General features: G+C 39.2%; 1 protein-coding gene across 3 annotated transcripts in view; it reads right to left on the bottom strand.

Annotated features, from left to right (window-relative positions):
- TAFA2 (TAFA chemokine like family member 2) overlaps positions 1-18482 on the bottom strand; it is a 558734-nt gene extending 540252 nt beyond the window's left edge. For all 3 annotated transcript variants that reach the window (XR_006680164.1, XR_006680165.1, XM_004700491.2), the window contains exon 1: positions 18283-18482. The gene's annotated coding sequence lies outside the window, so the exon portion shown is untranslated. The remainder of the gene's footprint in view (positions 1-18282) is intronic.
- Between the last annotated feature and the right edge of the window lie 8 nt (positions 18483-18490).

The following is an 18490-nucleotide window of genomic DNA, read 5'->3' as shown; positions in this document are numbered from 1 at the left end:
TTTTTTTTTTAATTAAAAAACTCCCAGAAACTTTGCTTCTATGAAAAACTAACGAAGATCACATGTAGTAAAGACAAACCCCTGGGAAATTAGGAAATTTGGGTTTTAGATCCAAGTCAGCCACTATTTCTGTGCCCTTTATCAATGCTGGCTATTTTTATAGATCTCAGGACCTCATTTATATAGTGAGCCTCAACCTATCCTATTCACTATATAAGATCTCTTCTTGATTTAAAACCTGGAATCAGATTGTGGAGAGGGGGTGTATAGATGTTGTAATCCAAAACACCAAACGCAAGGCCAATTAATCCGTGTCAGCTCACAGCAACCCTATAGCACAGGGTAGACTGCCTCCTAGGGGTTTCAGAGACTGCAACTCGATACAGGGGGAGAAAGCCTCCTGTGTCTCCTGCAGAGCAGTGAGTGGTTTCTCACAGCTGAGCTTGTGGTTAGCGGTGCAATGCATAACCATAATGCCACCAGAGCTTCTAGAAATGTTGTCATAGAAAATGATAACATGAGAATATATATATATATTTATATATATTTGAAATGCCCTAGTTATATACTTTCATCAATATATATATATACAATAAGCTCCTTTTGTGCCATATTTTCACTTTGCCATATCCCTACTCATTCGAAATCAAAGTGTCCTACCACCTTGAACAAAGTGCCTCTTCAAAAGAAATTACACTGTTTTTGCTATGATTTTGAATTGTATCTTCCTTAAGAGGGGTTTCTCTCATCACCAGCTGGGAAGTTTTGCTGGCATTCAGAATGTTACAGGACAAGCTGTAGGGCTACTTAACTTATTGATAATTATTAGCAATTACTATTGTATTTTGAAGTAACAATTCTGATTCAGACTAAGAAAGAGAATCAAGTAAACTGGTAGCATATTATATAAATATATGTATAAATGTAAGTGTATTATAAAATTACAAAGAAACTTGCCTGCTACTGTTTATGCAATATATGCCCTCCTTTTTCTGAAATTCAGTTCTAAGTATATAGTCAAAAGAAATACAACATAGCTATAATATGTCTCCTTTGATGTTGTCATATTAAAAACATCCATAATCTTCAAGAAAGAGAACCTATTATTCATATTACGATAGAATGTCTGCTGCCTGCATTATCATAATGGAAAAAAATCCATTTATAGACATATCTTCTGTTTTCTACTCTGTCACTTGTTACAAATAATATTAATTTAAAATTTGCTAAAGATTTATTCAGTAAAGGAATTGTCTGCATTCTTTCAATATAATTTATGTTTTCATGAGGCTTTGTCATTAATCAGAAAATTAGAGGATTGCATTGTTCAATACTCACCAAGCAGTTAGCATCCAATTAGTCTCATATTGATGGTCTACAAATGCAAGTGAATTCTGCAACCAGGACTCCTGTCTAGGCTGTTCCCACCCCACCCTCAAGAAACACATTGCTTAAAGTTCTCAACCTGCCTCATGCCGCGACCCTTTCATACAGTTCCTGCTGTTGTGGTGACACCCCCAACCATAAAATTATGTTTGTTGTTACTTCATAACTGTAATTTTGCTACTGTTATGAATTGTAATGTAAATATCTGATATGCAGGATGTATTAGGCGACCCCTGTGAAAGGGTCATTTGACACACACACACACACCCCAAGGGGTCGCAACCCACAAGTTGAGAATCACTGGCTTAAACAGCAAGATGTCCAAGAGAGATTTTTTGCCAGATAAATGTAATAGCACATGTCAGCTTGAACTTAAATTTGAAAAAAAGACACACTTTAACACACATTTGTTTAGAAAATGAGACTTCCCCCCAATTCAAATAAATATTTGATTATATGATATGAGTTTTTGGTGTGTGTTTTTTTTCTTCAAATTTTCTCAAATGCTGTTTCTTTACCTCATTACTTAAACCATTTCATGAAATGGAATAGAAAAGTCAGAGAAAGCAATTTGTGGGAAATCTGAGACACAAGCAAAGAATGCTGTGGTTATTATAGTGTTTTTTAACAATACAATTCTAAACTTGAAGAAATAGGACCTACTTAGAATATCCAGAGATAATTAATCTGAACCAAGACAAGTCTCTAGCCAGCACTGTTAAGCCCAATAAGTCTTCATTTTCAATGCGTATGATTGAGATGCAGGGTTGTATTGTCATAATCTCATCTCTGGAGACAATGTATTTGACTCAAGACTTATCTCCACTTCTTACAAGCTGAGTAGCCTTGGCAAAGCCACTTATTAATAAATTAGAGATAACAATTGTACCTCCCTGTAGAAATACTGATAAAGGGCGTAGTACATTGTAAAGGCTCAAGTTTTAGAGTTTTAAAATATTTCTCTATGGAAGCAAAGACCACACTAGAAAAGTCTTCGTCCCCTCACATTCCTCCTGCCCAGGACATTCTTGCAGACAAAATGACATCCAAGACTAGAGCAGAAAACAAAATGAAAATAAGAAACTTTGAGCATGCTCCCCACTTTCCTCCATGGCTTTCTCTTGGTGCAACTATCAGCTTCTCTTGTTGTTGTTGTCAGGTGTCTGTTCTGACGCGTGGCAACCCTACACACAACAGAAGGCAACACTGCCTCATCTTGTACCATCCTCACAAGTGTTCTTAGGTTTGAGCCTACTGTTGTAGCCACTGTCAATCTGTCTTCTCGAGTGCCTCCCTCTTATTCACTGCCCCTCTACTTTACCGCGCATGATGTCCTTCTCCAGGGACTGGTCTCTCCTGATAACATGTCTTTCCAGCCTTGCCTCTCTGGCTGTACTCCTTCAGATTTGTTTGCTCTTTTGATTGTGCACTATCCTTTCAGTAGGCTTTGCCAGCACCAGAATGTAAACACATTGATTCTTAAGTTTTCCTGATTCAATGTCTAACTTTCACACACATAATGAGGCAATTAAAAATACCATGGCTTAGGTCAGGCACCCCTTGGTCCTCAAAGGAACATCTTTTCCACATTTTAAAGAGGTCTTGTGGGGCAGATTTATGCGATGCAATACATGTTTGATCTCTTGCCTGCTGCTTCCATGAGCACTGATTGTGGATCCAAGCAAGAAAAAATCCTTGACAAGTTCAATCTTTTCTCCATTTATCATGATGCTACCCACTTAGTCTAGTTGTGAAGATTCTGGTCATCTTTACATTGAGTTGTAATCCATACTGCAGTCCTTGATGTTTAGCACCGTGTGCTTCAAGTTCTGCTCACAGTCAGCCAGCAAGCTTGTGTCATCTGCATATCGCAGGTTGTTAATATGCCTTCCTCCAATCATGGTGCTGCATTCTTATTCAGATAATCCAGCTTCTCTAATTATTTGCTCAAGTAATTAGAGTTTCTCTAAGCAACAAATTATTGCAGGAAAAGTGAACTCCGCGGTCCCTAAGGACAAGTTGAAGCAGCCTTCCAAGAACTCAGAAAGAAAGCAATAGCGTGAGTGAAAGGGACCATGCTGACTTGTGCTGATATTCTCACCTGGTGTTTTTCAATACTGTTCCCAGGAGATTTCATCCATTAAAAGGTTTTCAGTTGTACCTGCATACTGGTAACTCTCAAATTCAGACCCTAATTTATCAGAACATAATTAGATGTACTCTTAGTTATCCCATTATCATACCATTTTCTTCATCTGACTACCTTCTGTGACCACACTGTATAAACACCACCTGTGTCAGAATCATCTTTAACTCTTTTCTCTCCTACCTCCACACATTCAGTCAAGACCAGTTGATTCTAACTCCTACCTTTACGTAATCCATTTGTGTCTGCCCATCACCTCTTTTCATCAACCACTTGCCAGTTTTCACCAGCACGATTGTAAGAGCTTTCTCATTGGCCCCCTTACTTCTTATGCACCGAGCCCCACCACATGTAGTCTATCTACTCTAGTGCAACCAAAAGAATCATTCAAAATACCAGAAGAAGAAGAGACTCAAAAGAGACCACAGTGGGGAGTAATGAAAGCTTGGCAGAAGTATGAAAGATCATTCATTTGTATTCAAATTTTACTTAGGAAGGTTACTAACATGGACATAAATGGACTATGCAAAGAAAAGAGGTTTCCTTTCATGTGGCAGAGATATTGTACTGTTAATAATGTTGAATGGTCTAAGAGTTTACCCTATTAATAAGCTCACAGGTATGCCAACCACATTCCACAAACACTGCAAGGATGCTTGAGATTCTTGGGTCAGAGGCTACAGGTTTTATTGCTCATCGCATGGCCAGCAGACTGAATACAGTATCTGAGTTGGTATCTTTGTCCTCATAGCCCACTAGTGCGATGCGACACAGCCAGGATGCCGCCATGTGCTGCTGAACAGTGCAGGAGCTTAGGACATAGGGAATCTACTTTTACTTTTAACATTTTTACATGCTTTAGGTGAAAGCTTAAAAATAAAATTCATTTTCCATTCAATAATTCATATGCCATTGACTTTAATCCCTGCAGTGTGTCAATGCTGTCCTCATTTCCACTCTGGGTTCCCCTTTTGTCTAGTCTCCAAGCACCCAGCCTGCCTTCCCATCTTTGTTTTTGAGCAAATGCTGCCCTTTGGGTCTCATACAGTTGTTTGTTCTATGGAACACATCACTCCCAAGTATTATTGTCTATTCCATAAGCCACACTTTGATTTGGTTGACAAGTAGCCTCTAAAAGTGGATTCGATCCCACGTTAGAGGGCTGGCTTAGGGCAAGAGTCTCAGGGTTCATCCAGTCTCAATCAGACCACTAAGTCTGGTCTTTTTTATGAACTTGAATTTTGTTATAAATTTTTCACCCATTCTGAGTACTTCTACTATTGTTTTCCTGGTCAGAGCTATCAATAGATGTAATCAAGCACCCATGTAGTTCTCAAGTTAGAGGAGGTTGTGGTTCATGAGAAAGAATACAGCATCAAGATTGGAAGAAGGCTTATTAGCAATCTGTAATATGCAGATGATACAACTTTGCTTGCTGAAAGTGAGGAGGTCTTGAAGCACTTGTTGATGACGATTAAGGATTGCAGCATGCAGTATGTATTACTATTACTCTAAAGAAGACTAAAATCCTCACAACTGGACCAATAGGTAACATCATGATGAATGGAGAAAAGTTTAAAGTTGTCAAGGATTTTGTCTTGCTTGGATCCACAATCAATGCTCATGGAAACAGCAGTCAAGACAGCAAACGATGTGCTGCATTAGGCAAATCTGCTGCACAAGACTCTTAATAGAGTGTTGAAAATCAAGGATGTTACTTTTAGGGTTAAGATGCATCTGACCCAAGCCATAGTATTTTCAATTGTCTCATATGCATGTGTGAAAGTTGACATTGAATAAGGAAGACCAGCAAAAAATCGATGCATTTGAATTGTAGTGCTGACGACAAATATTGAAAGTATCATGGACAAGCAAATCTGTCTTAGAAGAAGAACAGTCAGAGCTCTCCTTAGAGGCAAGGATGGTGAGACTTGGTCTTGTGTACATTGGACACGTCAGGGGAGACCAGTCACCAGAGAAGGACATCTTGGATGGTAAAGCAGAGGGACAGCAAAAAGAGGAAAGTTCTCAACAAGATGGATGGACACAGTGTCTACAACATTGGGCTCAAGTACAGGAACAATTGTAAGAACGGCACAGGACCGGGCAGGGTTGATATGGATCAGAACCAACTGGATGAGATGACACCTAACAACAACACATGGATTGTGCTTCCATTAAATTCCCTCAGTCCACAGACCATGGACATGAATAGTGGTGATCTTCGAGTGCATTGGAAAGTGGATTGTTGTAGATACAAGTAAAGTTACAATTTAACATCTTACCTTTTGTTTTCCCCTCTGATCCAATTTTAACTGGTTCTAGTTTTTATTGTTTTCTGCTTTCTTTTGGATTGGATTTCTCTCTCTCTCTCTCTCTTTTAATTTGGTTATGGCTGAGGTCTTTTCTGTAAGATTGTCTTTATGTGAAATTCAGGATAGGTAAATACAGACAGTAACTTGATTACTAGTGCCTTAGAGCTATGGCAGGGAATTTGGGGGGGAAACTAGGGAACTAATAATAATGGATACAAGAATGAGGAAATTTTCCTAAAATTAATTTTGGTGAGTTTGCATAACTCTTTTTAATATATTTTAACCATTGAATTGTATGGTATGTGAATTATATGTCAATAAAACTGTAAAAAAAATGCTAGCTAGAACAGACTTGATTTCTAAATTCTATATTCTCACTTCCACTCCATCTGGCCCACTACCTATTACTTCTTCCTCCATCACACCCTACATGATGTTAATCTTGCCACCTCCTTGATCCTTGGCTGCCAGTATTCAGCTTGCGTCTTTTTCTCCATTCTTTCTAGTCTCCATACCTTCTGCCCAGTGAACTGTGAAGCAGATTCCACAAAGTGTGAAATGAAATATTAGCTACTAACCCTGAAGTCCACCTTTAAAGGCTGGATATAATCAGCTGCTTAGAAAAGATCTTAAGTCACCCAATCTTTCTAGGAGTGAGCATGGACTCTAATAGGAGATACAATTCACCAGCGTACAGGACCAAAATTCCAAACTCACTGCCGAGTCAAAGTCACCGCATTGTGGCCCTCTGGGACAGGGAAAGCTGCCCTGTGTATTCCTAGACTCTAACTCTTTAGCGGAGTAGAACACCCTGTCTTTCTCCCACAGAGTGACTGATTTCGAACTGCTGGCCTTGCAATTAGCAACCCAACTCGTAACCACTATGCCACAATACAATAAGCTTGATTTAAGATCCATTTATTGATTTTAAAAACCTTTCAGCACTATATAGTAACTAAAATTTTTAATTAGTTTCATATTTGGGGTAGAGTTTAGGTACAAGACTAACTATCCTTTTAATAAGCTTACCTCAATAAGCTTAAAAGTGAATTATACTCATTTGAGTGTTGGTACAATACAAAGAAAAAACAAGACCTTTCCATGGAAAGCCTATCACTGGAATTATTTTTAAAATCCTAAAAATGTATGATGTTTCAAAGATTAAAGATAATAATCAAGAGTTTTGCATTTTTTTAAACGTATGAACCAGTTGTCAGTGAGTGTGTCAGAGTAGAATTACTGTTCTGTTGAATTTTCTTTTGTTTTTAAGATCATTTTCTTGGGCTTTTACAGCTCTTCTAACGATCCATCCATCAAATGTATCAAGCATATTTGTACATATGTTGCCATCATCCTTTTCAAAACATTTACTTTCTATTTGACCTCTTACTTTCTATTTACTTTCTATTTGGTATCAACTTCTCTTTTTGTCCCTCCTTCTCCCACCCTCCCACCCTCGTGAACCCTTGATAAATTATAAATTATTATTATTTTCCTATCTTACACTGACCACTGTCTCCTTCACCCACATTTCTGTTGTTCATCCCCCTGGGAGTTGGAGAGTGATTATGCATTGATCATTGCAATTGGTTCCCCCTTTCTCCCATTCTCACCCCACTTTCCTTCTACCCTACTGGTATCACTACTCCCATTTCTGTTCCTGGGGGGTTTATCTGACCTGGGTTCATGTGTCGTGAGCACTTATCTGTGCCAGTGTACATGCTCCGATCTAGCCAGAACTGAAAGGTAGGACTCGGGGTGAGGAAGTCTCAAAAAACCAGAGGAATATTGTGTGTTTGATCTGTGCTGTACTGTACCCTGGTTGGGCTCATCCCTTCCTTGTGACCCTTCTGTAAGGCGGATGTCCTATTGTCTACAGTTTTGAGGTTTGGGGTTTGGGTTTGGGGTCTCTACTCTGACCCCTCGCGTTCTCAGCAATTTTTTTTTGTTGCTTTTTTTGTTTTTGGGGGTCTTCTGATGCCTGTTACACCTCCATATGATTTCCAGTGACTTATTTTTTTAGAAGTAAATCTCCCAATCTTTCTGCTTTGGAGTCTCTTGGTGGGCTCAAGCCTCTAACCATTAGTTAGCAGCTGTGTACATTAACCGCAATACTCGAGGACTCCATTTAAATTTTTAAGGATACTAACACATACCATTATAATATATCCCTTGAAAAATAAAGGCAAAAGTAAAATTCAACCTGAAGTTTTTGTAATCTAGTGAGTAAATTTCTTTTTTGTTTTTTAATGTATAAGGATAGTAATAAACAAATATAGTCAGTTTTAATTTAGAAAACCCTTCTATAGAGGCAAGCATTTAAAAGCCTTACTTAATCCAGAAGGACTAAAATAAAATCAATAAATATTTGTATACATACTATCTGTACTAAAAGCATTTAAAATTAGAATACCAATAATGTTTAATACCATTGAAGCAAAGAGCAGTGGCATTATAGTCAATAGTAATCCTGAAGCTAAGAAGAACAAATCCGACTCATGATAAATTATGAAAATGGTAATTATGCAGATAAGAATAAATGGCTTTAAATTCCCTAATGAATGATGAGTCAAGTTACTGACAAGTGCAATCAAAATATATTCCATATGTGATTAACAACACTTAAATTTGATGCTGACAACTATTATTTAATTTGTACAACAGTAGAATCACAAACATATGTAGTCTCCATACTTCTAGGTTACAATTAATTATGAGAAGAATGAAAATATTGGTCAGCATGCTTATTTTATTCTTATCCTTGATGTTTTTGCCTAAAATATGTTTTTTAACACTGAAATACATATAGGTTAGAGAGGAAAAGAGTTAGTCAGAATAAATGGCCTTCCCCCTCCCTGCATCTTTCTTTCTCTCTCACACCATTCAGTAGCGTAAATGACAATCTTTGGGGGGAAAAGTATCCTCACACAAGGAAGAAACAGTATAAAAATGCATTCTATCAATACCTATTGATTTCCTTCCTATTAAATTAATTAAGTACTGATTATGTGCCAGACATTATGCTAAACACTGGGTATTCATTACAATAAGATTTAAATGGTTTTACCTCATAAAGCTTACAGTCTAAAAGACTCGGTTAAATGAATTCATATCATTACTCAGCTACACCAGATGCCAACAAGTGGATTCTGACTCCTGGCAACCCACGTACACAATGTCCCACGTACACAATGTCGACAGTCTTCAAAGCTGTAACCTTAACAAAACAGGTCACTGGGCCTTTTCTTTTTTTCAAGATATCTCTCTGTGGGTTTGAACCAGCAACCCTTCAGTTAGCCCTTAACAGACTGTACCACCAGAAACTCCTTATTCACCTAAATTCAAAACTATCCTGCTTTGTAAAAACTTCTAAGCACTTTTTTTCAAAGGAATCAAGTAAGATTTAATAGCATGACTATTGCAAACTATATTAATCATACAACTTGCAACAAAACAAATTGCTTTGCTCCCTCAGACTGACATGTCTAAATCTAATCGCAGTTTATAATTAACATACCACCAGAAGGAAACATGAGATCTTCCAGGACATTAATAAAACTGATGAAAAATATTTCTACCCAGTGAGCTGAACTTGTGACATGAGAAAACGGTCCTAACAGCCGTAGAATAGAGTCACACAGACAGAATCACCTGAGCCATAACACCTGCTGACATTAGCAAATACAGTTTGGGAGGGTGGTGGGAGTTAGTAATATATAAACCTTTTAAATTCAAACTTTAAATCATCAGGTGTTAATGTCTTTAATCCATAAGCAACTGCGTTTGGAAAGTTATATAGGATTAATAGGGCAAAAGAGAAAATGAAGGAATACTCATTTGGAAGTTGTAGCCCAATTAACACACAAGAAAAATTTCCCCTTTCTCCAAGTGGCTAGTCAAATAGGACAGAAATGTAAATGCTGCGACCAAAACATAGACATCCAACTCAGCCGAAGAGGAAACAACTATGGTTGAAATTCTGAACGTGAGTTAAACTCAAAACTCGCTCATTGTCGTGGAGTTCATTCCATCTCATTTGAGAAGCTAAAATTGACCCTGTGTGTTCCTATAAATCTATATGTAGCATAATCCTCTGGTTATGAAACAAATTAGATGATTTTCTCAAACCATATGAAGTAAACAGGCTTGCATTAATATGTGAAAAACACTTTTCGGATTTATGCTTTGAGGAAGAGTTTGGCTAGAGATGGCAGAAAGGTAACTAAGCAATATGCTTACAGGTCAAAGAGCCTTTAAGAAGAGTGTCCAGAGTCAGTGGTGAGGTTTAAGCTGCTCAGTACAAGGAGGAAAAACCACGAGAGGGCTGAGAGTTGGACACCGGCTGTCTTTCTGGCTGCATTTGAACAACCTTTGCTGCTAGTAGTCAAGTGCCTAACCCTTTGCACTCCCCAGGAACTATCAACTTAAATATATACCTTCACACTATTTTCCTATGAACTATGTCCTAACTCAGACATGAATGAAATACCTCTGATTTTAATATCCATTTTAATCATTTCTTTTCAGAATTGTGCTTATAAATAAGAATTATTAGCAAAGGCAGATACATTGCTAAACCATTCCTCTTGAAATAGTAAATACCATCAGGGCAAGTGGCTTTGTCTGTTAAAATACCCCACGAACCAGGAATATTCCATCAATAAATGCCAAATAACTGAAAATATTCTTAAAGTTCATATTAGATTATGATTGAATGTGTTTATTAGCAAGAGGTATTATTCATTTGCCTAATTCTATTTGAGTTGATGGAACCAAGCCATCCTATCTCAGTGCCTATGAAAACCATGACTAGAATGAACACAGATGCCCTAAGAAGCTATAGCCAGTCCAGTACTGAGATCTATGGCCTATTGCAATTGCTTTTACAGCAAACCAACATCAAGTAGACGAAGCAAGCAAATGTCTCCATGTCTATAAAGTCCTTAATCATAACCATAATAAGTGTTAACAACACTATAATCACCCTGCTCTTATATAGATGAGCAACTTTTTAGGGTCACTTATTTATTGAAAGCAAGTATTATATTTTATGCAAATAACTCATACCTTCTATGAGTTTGTCAACCTTGCTCCCCACCCCTCACTACCCCAAGACAGTAGGCCAGGTATTTTCCTCATGGCAAACAGGCACACAGTTTGCATAAAACATGGCATTGGGCATGTACTGATATGCCAGGGGCTATGGATTAAATGCTTCTTGTGTTCCCTAACTAAAATGTAAACTCTTTAAGAAAGCATGCCATGTCATACAATACTATGTTACTTCCTATGCCATGATCCTTAGTAGTTCTGAACACATTTAAAAATACACTTTTAACTGTGTCCCGAAAACCCTACTGATGAAGTACATTGCTGAGCAACTGAGGCACGGGGAGACTTAAAGTGACAGTCTTGCGGTTACATATTTATTTATTGTAGGGCTACAAAAGCACCTCCAGAGCTCTCACCACTACACCATGGTGGTTTTATAGTAGACAGTTTCAAAATCCATCTGCTCACTGAAATAGCAAGCTAATGAATTTAACCACTCAACAAATGGTGTGAGGCGCCTTCAAATAGTAAAGTCTAAATGTTGACCCAATTTTGCACATGTGTCTATGAACACATTAACCATCAGAAAGGGTTCACGATAGTGCTAAATTCATATCTTAGCAGGGCACTACTGCCATATTTCGAGAAATAAGGTTAAAACAAGTTAAAAGTATTTCTTGAACTTAAGGCAGCCTACAATAGGGCCATTGATTTCCTAAGTACAAGATTCCAAGGCTCTTCGCTCTCCCCTTGATCCTGGGGGTGCCTGAGATGCGAATTACCTACCTCCTTCCTCCTCGGTGCCAGAAAACAGAAAAACTGTAGTTAGAGCTCTTTCACTCAGTTCAACTCAACTTTCCAAAGGTAATTCAAACAAAAATAGAACCAGGTCACTATGGCCATTTTGAAGAACGGCTTCTCTGAACTCTTCAAACTAAAAAGAGCCAAACCTCACTGCCATTGGGTCGATGCAGACTCAGAGGGACTCTACAGGGCAGGGCAGAACCGCATGTGAGTTTCCTAGACTGTAACTCTTTGGGGGAGTGGAGAGTCCCCTCTTTCTCCATAGAACGGCTAGTGGTTTCCAACTGCTGACCCTGCAGGGAGCAGCCCAATGAGCAACCACTGTACCACCAGGGCTCCTTCTGAACTTTCCAGCACCATGAAATTTGAGATATATCATTTGCCATATGTCTTTAACCAGGTAAAGCCACTAAGAAAAAAATGATAATGATAATCAGGTTTATTCACCATACGTTTATTCACCATAAGTGAAACAGCACTGGGCCGTGACTGTGTAGCTGGAATATTTTATAAGCTAATGCAGATAAATATGTAAGTGTTTATGTTGCTTGCTTCAGAAGATCTAACGTGAGCCTCTAAGCCAGTGGTTCTCAACCTTCCTAATGCCTAATGTCATGACCCTTTCATACAGTTCCTCATGTTGTGGTGAACCCCCAACCATGAAATTATTTTTGTTGGTACCCCCAAGAGGGCCGTGACCCACAGATTGAGAACCCCTGCTCTAAGCAGTCACAAAGATACTATCAGTGAATAATTCTCTATTGCTTGATTAGACCACGTTTGAGGCTGTCCTTTCAAAGTATTATTTTAATAATATCTCTGTGTTCTTTTACTAGGTTGATATTTGTTTATTGATCAAATCTCTGACCATATAAGCCTCTTTTCGTTGCCAGATTGTTTTCTCCAATCCTTAAAGATAAATATATGTAGATGTACATATAATTCGTAAAATCAGGAAAAAGCATGTGCAAAAACAAACTCTGCCAGTGAGTAAATTCTCCCTCATGCAACTCTACAGAACAGGATAAAACTGCCCCTGTGGGTTTACAAGAGCGTAACTCTTCACAGGAGTAGAAACCCTCTTCTTTCTCCTGCAGAGCGGCTGGTGGTTTCAAACCTGCCCTCGTGGTTACCAGCTCAACTCATAACCACTAGGCCCCCAGGGCCCCCAGCAGGCAAGGACAAATAACACACCTTGCATCTCTCACACAGATAGCCTTTTACTTAATACAGCTGCCGAGAGCAAGCATATTTACTTCCTCAACTATTTAAATTCTCACCAGAATCTCCAAGAAGGACTTTTAGAAAAAGAAAAGAAGACATTTCAGTAGAGAATTTACAGGGGAAAAAGACAAGGAACAGGGAACAAATGAAACGATGGCACACGATTTCCATACAGAGAACAATTTCTCTGGTTCATACCTTTGAAAGAGTCTGTCTTCTCATGACACAGGTTATTCTGGCTTGAAAGCTTTAATTTCAAAGTACAAACATAACTTTCCAAACACCTTCCTATTATAGAGGTGACTGTGGTTCCATAATTTTGCTTAGAAAGAGCTGTGTTATCCACCAAAGCAAACCAAAGTTATTACCATGCATTATCAAGCTCAACAGAAAGCTCCCAATGCTGCTACAGGAGACCATAAGCAATTAACACTGTACATTGAAAGGTCGACAATCTTTGTTTAACCTTTAAAGGTCAACACAGTTGCCCATTCATATGCAATTTTATAGTGACTCCTTCATGGCAACAAAAAACATTAAAATATTTAGTAAAACAAACCTTGCATTCATCAAAAGCTACCTTGAACTCTGCGGGCTTCCCATGGAGCTAGCTTTGCATAGCACAAAGAGAAAAGAGCAGGGAAGACTTGTTTGGCTGGTTGTCCCATTTTGTCAACATCCTAAATGCGGCCTCCAATCATAATTGCTAGAATGCAGCATTATCACATTATTGAATCACTCTGTAAAGGGTTTCCAAAATCTCCCATATAAAAGAGGCAATATAAATATAAATTTAATTAAATGGCTACATTTGCACTATTGCTAAGGGAAAGGGAGATGTACCTAACGCTAACTGGCCATTCAGGGGAAATCATAAAACAATTACAGCTACTATGAAGTAATTTAAGAGATTGAAGAAAGTGATTAAAAGGACTTTACTTACTATAAGCATATAAACTCTGGTTCTGTGACTATAGCTCATACCAGACCACTGTGAGCAAAATGGAATATTCTCCTTAAAGCTTACATATTCTCTGTTCATCTGGATCCCAAGCAAGCACACAGGAAGTTATATTTTCCGGTGTCACTAACAATCAATTACCTAAATGGTTGAGATTAGTATTGCTTCCAGTTATTGGCTTGCTTGCCATTACAGCACAGGATGAAATCCAACATATACGTGTATTATACATATTGAAAGTGAGTGGGGTTTGGAGATTTTAAGTAATTTTTAGGAATATACTACCATAAATTTGGAATACACTGTTTGGAATACCATTTGTAAACCCAGAAGAGTATGTCCTAATGTAATGCACGGTTTTATTTTGATTCTGAAAGCGTGAATTTAATAAGTCTGCATACAGATATATGCAGTGTTTAAAATGTGTCAAAATTCCTGGGCCTGGTGTCAATAAACGCATCCCCAAGCATCAGTTCTTATAAGGTAAAATGGACTTCTTCACATTTTATAGCCTCATAAATAAAACTCTCCCCAAAAGGAAACCTGAAGAGCAAAATAGACTTTATAGAACAGGGGCTCAAATAATGAAACCCATCATAGAGGTCATGTTGCCCTGTAGGTCAAATCATGTCAAACACTGAAAACTATTAATGTAGATGATTTTATAAGGCTATTCTTACTCTACCCCCCCCCTTTTTTTATAATATTAGTATTATACATCGTGTCATTAAAAGCATACATATACCGTATGTCTGAGTGGGTGTTTAAATGTTTTTCTTAAAATTCCAATAGGTCCAGCCATTTCTTTTAAAATGTGGGTGTAGATATGAAGAAGACAAGAAGCGCTTGTTTTATTTCAGTGACAAGGGCACTGAATCACTCACTGGCTGAGTGATTAGAATGACATCTTCTGGAACGGAGCCAATAAGTCAATAGTTAGTGCTCACTAAGAAGCCAAAAGTAATGTTTAGGCCTCTGTGTCACACTGTCCTCTACATCTAGAGTGAAACTCTTAAAAAAAAAGCCCTCACGGTAGCTCTGTGCAAGTACTCTTTTCTTCCAATGGGATAATTAAAGCAACCACAAGATGCTCCAAGTCATTCAAAGTAAAGTTAACCAAAGAATTTTCCAACACAATGGCAAATGCATGGTATTAAAGCCAGTGGTCCATAAAAAAAATACATCACGTGAAATACACAAACATGTGAGCCAGATGGGAAGTTGATTCAGCTGGGTTGGCTTTGTATCTAGCAGTAGTCTATGTTAATGTGCTTCTTTTCTTATTTTGGTGGAACTCCACTAATAGCAGGCTGATGAATTACATTTGTAAATGCCAGCCATAGATCAGAGGGGATTGTATTGGGTGCTTATTTTGCTTCAGTTTCTGGTTTTTAACCAAGAAAACAAAGCTGCATCGCACAGTAAAGTTCCTTGTTTTTACTTGAATCTTCAATGAACAAAACAGCTGCAGAATAATGCGACTTAATGAGGCATCCCTAATAAAATACTGCAGAAGTAAATGCAGGGGCACCGGACTGTTTGCACTCTGGTTGTTTCATCTTTTCAAATATATTAGGAATAACTGGTGACATTTTGTAACATTCCTAGTTTGGACATGCATTAGAAAGGTAAATGATCATCAGCTTGCAGCCATTGTTGGACTAGGGCAGAATCTGACAGTACCTTTTCTTCAGGAGTATGACAAAACATGCCTGGAAAATGCTGGGAAGGCACATCTTTATCTACCTGTATACAACAATCTATAACCAGTAATAATTAGTGATAAATCAGCCTTAACATGCACCTGGAACCCTGGACTATTCAAAAAGCACATTTTCAAAGGATCATCATTAAAATACATTAAAGATCCTGAATACAGAACCACTAAAATTATAGGATACATAAATAATTTTTATAACATCTTCTATCACCTATGTTTCATCACTTTGTAAATTTTTTAAAAGGAAAGTGGCCATGTCTAAAAGCAGATCATTTTACAAGTCATGTCATCACATTTTAAAACTTGGTGGTTAATAAGTGCTGTAATGCATTCTCTAAGCAATATGTATCTATTTTGACACAGATCTGTGGCCATCTCAATGAACCTACATTTTCCAATTTATCATTGTTAAAGTAGCTAATACATTGCAGATTCAAAATCACACGTAGTCAGGAACCTTAGGGTCTCCTCTAGCACAACTTGCAGATTACAGGTGCTTGCTTTAATCTCAAGGTTTCCTGGTTCTTCCTTAAGAGACATAAATCATAGCTCTATATGTAAATATGTAAGCTCAAATATCTTGCACTACTAAATTTTTCAAAGGCAAGAAAAGAAACAATACTTCAATCTCAAAAGTAGGGTGTTTTACAGAAACAATATTTTAATCTTTTTTAAAAATGCCTAATTTAAAACAAGCAACATCCAAAATTATATTCTGCCTCTTGAAAGAGTCCCCAATGCCTAAATATTAGGTATGCAAAGACAGTGCTTTCATCATATTATACCTATCATTAATACAACTCAAGTCTTTATACTTAAAATTAGCAGAATGGAAAATAAAAGGAGTTCTGGTGTGGTTTCTGATGACCTTTGGCTTCAAATTTTTGAATTCTTAAAAGGTCAAGATCCAAACAATTGACTCGGGGTGAAATCCAGAACAGAATACAGGAGAAAAATGGACAATTAAACATGCCTAATATTTTTTAAATATAGAATGCAAGGTGCCAGTTTTGAAATTGTAAAAGATTCACCAGCCCCTGAAGACATGTGTAAACTTGGAAAGTCAATACATTTACTTGGAAAGTAAATACAAATAACCTTCATACTCTGGTTTTGGGTTTTATTATTATTATTAAGACTCCAGAAGTGTTTTTAATATTTGTTAGTTATTGCAGTTTAGCACTTTACACAGAATACATTAATTACTCATTTATCTTAACTTATGCCTAGAAGAGCCGTTTGGAAGTGCTCATTGATAACCTCCTAAATGTTGATGTCTAAAACAATCTAGTGGGGAAAGACAGAAACCAGATCATTACCATCAGCCCAATCCTGATTTCATTCAGCCCTGTCCTGAGTGAAAGAAAGCTCCTTACATTCTGAATCCGAATCCTATCCTTGGGGGGGGGGGGGGGGGACTCATCGGAGTAAAGATGAGATGTGTTCAGGGGAGTGGAGGTTACTATTTTTTGTTGGGGGCATGGGTTCCAAGAACAATTTTGCCAGTATTCAAAAGGAGATTCCACACTCCCAAAAGGATGGCTATTTTTGTTCCGTTTTCCTTCCACAAGCCACACTCTGCCAACAGAAGGCTCCCCACTGTAGGAAATGCACATCTGATTTCAAGGGCTTCGGCAACGGTTCAATGCTCGGTCAGGAAGTGGCATACTGAGCAGGCCTCTCAGTGAGCGCCCACACTTCGTCCTTTCCAGTGGAGGCTGGATAGCTCACCTTGCAGTTGTTGGATACTTGAAAGAGGACGATGGTCTCAAACTTTCCTTTGCGAAGCAGTTTCTAGACATACCACGCTCCCCACAGACCGGTGAAAATCGGTAGCCTAAAGAAAACACTTCTGGGTGGGCACCGGGCCTTTCGCACTGCCAGGGGCGAGGGCAGCAAAACTGGCTGGGCAGACACACTGTACTAGTGGTAACATTTGGAAGGTGTCTCCCGGAAAGAAAGGAAACCCCATTCGTTCCCTACGGTGTTCTTTTCCAGAATACTGTTGGTGAAAGGACCTTTTCCTAAAGCTTTCCGGAGAATCATTCATTAGGAAAGCGTCCATTTCCCACCCCCCAGCCCCGAATCTAAGCAAACCTTTAAATAACTGGGGCTCAGAAACTTATCGAGATGATTCTTTATGAAGATAGTTCGAGGTGGCGGAATCCATCGCCTTTCTGAAACGCCCCACCGTGTGCACCCAAGCCTGGAAATTAACTAATCAGAAGTGGACAGAAAGTGGGGATTTCAGAAAGGGGGCCTGATACCACCCACTGCTCCTCCCTCAACGCGACCCCAACTCCGTATTTCGAGTTCAAAATGGTTACCAGCCTGGATTGGTCTGGAAGAGGGATAGAATTAGAACCGGACTTCCACCCTGGACCGACCAGGACGCTCTCGGGGTTCAGAGAAAGCGAGCAGGGAGGAGAAGGAAGGGCTCGCTCTAGGAACCTCTGTGGCTTGCGGGGTGCCCCTCTCTGCGTCCCCCGTGCCCGCCCCTGCGAAGAGAGACCTGGCCGCCCGGCCGGCATCGGCCCACACCTCTAGCTTCCCCGGCGCGCGCCCTACGGTCCGGACCCACTGCCAAGCGGAGAGGGGGCACCGCGCCCGAGCCCGGGGCTCTCGGCCGGCCGCCCCAGCCCCGAGCGCGGCCACAGGCGCGGCTCGCTCTTACCTGCAGCCCCGCTTCCTGGTGGCGGCAACACCTAGCGATGCTCTTGAACCTTCCGCGGATCCTCCCCAGCTTTATCGCTCTTGCATCGCTTCCAAGATGCCAATCCGCCGTCACCAGCCAGGGGCATCGGGAACAAAAGTCTGGTGGAGTGTGCTCGTGGAGGGCGTGTGAGTGTGGCCCGGAGCGCGCGCGCGCGCGCGCGCGCGTG

Source organism: Echinops telfairi, unplaced genomic scaffold, assembly GCF_000313985.2.
Source record: "Echinops telfairi isolate 266 unplaced genomic scaffold, ASM31398v2 ScPeMD7_2;HRSCAF=8, whole genome shotgun sequence".
NCBI lineage: Eukaryota > Metazoa > Chordata > Mammalia > Afrosoricida > Tenrecidae > Echinops > Echinops telfairi.
This window is presented reverse-complemented; position numbering and strand designations above follow the sequence as displayed.